Raw genomic sequence first — 3,820 nt, 5'->3', positions numbered from 1 at the left:
GATCTAGGAAGGCATTGAGATCTAGACTTGGTTTTCTAGTCTCTGGGTCCTGAGATCTGAATTTCCCATTTCACTTCTCTGTTTACTGCTTTCTATGTTCATTTACTTTTCTGCTTCATATCCAGTTCAATCCCAATTCCCTTTCCCTCTTCTGTTTGATGCAATTTAATTTTTCCTTGTTTAATTTCTGCAAATCTACATCCCAATCCCCTTTGCATTTCAAGCAATTTACATTCCTTGCGCTTTAAGATTCCGCAATTTACATTTCTTGCACTCTAAGCTTCTGCCATTTAATTTTTTGTTCTTTACGTTTCAGCAATTTATTTCTTGTTCTCTTTACTTCAATGCAATTTAATTCTGCAAGTCACAAAACCATCTACCAAATCTTGATTCGCTTGACTAAATCAACTACTAAACTAAAATTGCTCAATCCTTCAATCCCTGTGGGATCGACCTCACTCCCGTGAGTTTTTATTACTTGATACGACCCGGTGCACTTGCCGGTTAGTTTTGGGTATTTTGGGAGAAATTTATTTTTCCTCCAAAATATCTCATCAAGTTTTTGGCGCCGTTGCCAGGGATTGATCAGATTGACAATGATTAAGTGAGGTGGTGATCTAGATCAAGCACTTTTTCTTTAATTTTTGACTAACCCACTAACTGTTTGAAGTTTTGCCTGAGCTAATAGAAACCTCATTCTAGTAATAGAGTGAAATTTCCTTGGCTCATCCTGCTGAATATGATTTTCATAGCTTGAAAAACAAACGAGAGGAATGATTTTCGTTCATTACTCTCTCAAGTTTGCCAACTGTTTGATACTTTGTGTCAACTGATCCTTTAATCATATCCTGGTCTGAATATGCTCTATCTTCACTTGAATTGGTTGTGACTGTGCAGATCATGGAAGGGAACTCAACAGATTCTAGCAATCATGAGAGTAATACCCCCACCTTGGATGATAATATAACCCGTAGTTCAAAGCAACTATCCATAGCCATGAATGATGTTGCCCAATGGTTTGAAGCTTTTCCACAAGGAAGCATTATCGGATGGGAAGAACTGATGAATGGACTCCTAGTCAAATTTAACCCATCACAAAGAGTTGTTAAGCAAGAAGCAGAAGTGCATCCATTAGAGAAAGAAATTGAAGGTGCTCGTGCAGTAATAAGCCAAAACAAGCAGATGCATCAGCAGACTCTACAACAATTAGATATGATGGCTAAAAAAATCACTGAGTTAAGACATGCTGTAGTACATACATACAACCTGACTCAAAGCTCATATGGGTGTAATCAAGCTGAACAAAGCTTTGGGGCCATTAACCATGAGCAACAAAGCTATGAGCAACTACAAGCTCCAAGCAATCACTATAGCATGCTCCAGAACAGACCTCAGAATGATGTGTACAATCCACCGTGGAGAACTCATTCTAATGGGAGGGGGGTTGAGAACCAAAACCAAAGACCAAGGGACTTCAACTGCAACAATCCCAACTTCAAAAATCAACTTAAAACACACCCCCACAACAACAATCACACACACTTCCAACCCCGTCCTACCTCACCATTCACTCAAAATCACCTTCATCAACCACCACAATTGCCACAACCACTTCCAACCTTTCAAAGGATCTATATTCTAGAAATGCTGATGGAGAGGTCCATCAAAATTCAAGAAATAATGGCAATAGAGCGGGAAGAAATAAAGAAGCATCAAGAGATGATAAGCAAGAACCAGGAGGCTTCACTCAGAAGACTTGAAAGGTAGGTGGAACAATTAGTGCAAAACCTGGCTGAATTGGGTGAGAAAAAGGGGACTCTGAACCCAAAGAGCCATGAAAAGGATGCTGTGTTGAAAGAGAAGGGAGTCATGGAGGAAAATAAGAAAGCTATGGAAAGAGAAATAGAGGGAAGGAAGCCCATAGCAAGAGGAGGAAACCTGAGGCAACAGAAGCCTCAACTTCCATGAGCACAGAGTGAAGGATGTCAAGCTAGTGACAATAAAAGAGCGCTTGTTGGGAGGCAACCCAACCTGAGGTAGTTTTCCTTTCATAACTATTTTAATAAAAAGGTTAATTAGTTTATCTACATTGCAAGAAGCTAAGTTTGGTGTTGCACACCAAAACAATATAAGGGGGAATGAAGGATCCTAAGTTTGGTGTTCCACCAAAATCCCATCATAAAACACATTCTCATTTTCTGCATAATGCTGGCTTCAAGCATGATGGATGAACTAGTTAACTATTCTGCTATTTCCTAGTTTTCAGTTTTGTCAAAGAAAAAGAGTTTTACACATGGTTAATCTGATGCACAAGAACCATTGGCAAGGTACTAAGTTTGGTGTTCTCACACCAAAGTAAGTACAAAGGCCCACAAATAAATCCTGCATGCTAACCATTGTTTCTAAGTGCTTGGGGAACAAGCAACTTTCAATATCATTGCAGAATGACATACAAGCTTTTGGAGGTTTGAACATCATCAAAAAGGAGAAAGATGAACATAAAGGACAGCAATGATGATGATGAGAAGAAGGAAAGCAAGTAAACTTCAACAGGTTGTATTGTTAAGTCATTGTTTTGCATCAAATGTTGCTGTAATTGAAAGTTGGATTGTATTCTGATCTGCCCTGCCTATCTGCATAGCATAATTTTTTTATTACCCCTGCCTGCATAGCATAGTCTTTCTTTATAATTCAATAAGCAAGATGTTTGATCATTCACAACATTCTCATCTTCAAAACTTGTTTGCACTCAATTTCCAAGAAATGCATCACATGAAAGTTCTTTGAGAAGAAAGATTGAGGAATTAAACAATTTTGAGGCAAGCAAAAGATTAGGAGAAGTGGTGGTTCTAGTTGTGTGATTATGTATTGAGGTTGCATGCTTGTGAAAACTTGCATGGGAGCTCATAGGCGGGACATGAAGTTCAAAGAAGTATTGTGGAGATTCTCAAAAATTTATTGATCCAAGAAGCAGCAAACAAAACAAAAGAAAGAAAAGAAAATGCAAAAACAAAAAGAATATGGCCCAAGGCTCTGAGCATCAATTACTAGGGAGAAAAAGAAAGAAAGAAACAAAAACTCAAAGAGTTGTTACCCTAGTAAATGCTTGTGGTTGAAGTGTGTCAAGGAAAGAGGCTTGAGCAAGTAAATCCTTAGGGGTGCTTTAACACCTAATACCTTAAAACCAACTGGTTTAGGAGTATTGATTGAAAGCTTATCTAAAGAGCCGCTTTGAGACATGATACTTAGAGTCGAGGCCAAAGCACAGAAACTATAAGCTGCTTCAAGGTGATTACATATAAGGAGATCTCCATGATACCATTTGGATGAAAATCCTAAAGACCTACGACTCCCAATATGTAAGGACTAGTGAGCACTGAAGCCCTTGCATGAGCATATGATTAAGAGTTCACCCCACTGATACTTGATCACTTCACTCACTGCACTTTACAAGTGTTCCTCAATCCATCTTAATTGAAAGAACCTTGGAGCATAAATCTATTTCTTGCTCGGGGACAAGCAAGCTTTAAGTTTGGTGTTGTGATGACAAGTCATCCTAGCCTATTTTAACTAGTCTTTTTCTTTTGTTTTCAAGAACGAAGTTGGAAAGAAGTTCGGAAGAAGTGGATAGTAATTAGTTGGTTTGAGTAGTTTCGATACGAGTTTTAGTACTCTATAAGTTAGAAAGTATTATACGTTGTTTATATCGTATTTTGGAGTACTTTACCGTACTTAAGTATATACCAACCAAGTTAGTTCCCTTTGTACTTTTAGATGAGTTAATCGAACGAACATCGAGTTCTTTCACGTATTAAGATTA

Source organism: Arachis ipaensis, chromosome B09, assembly GCF_000816755.2.
Source record: "Arachis ipaensis cultivar K30076 chromosome B09, Araip1.1, whole genome shotgun sequence".
Classification (NCBI taxonomy): domain Eukaryota; kingdom Viridiplantae; phylum Streptophyta; class Magnoliopsida; order Fabales; family Fabaceae; genus Arachis; species Arachis ipaensis.
Note: the sequence above shows the minus strand (reverse complement) of the source record.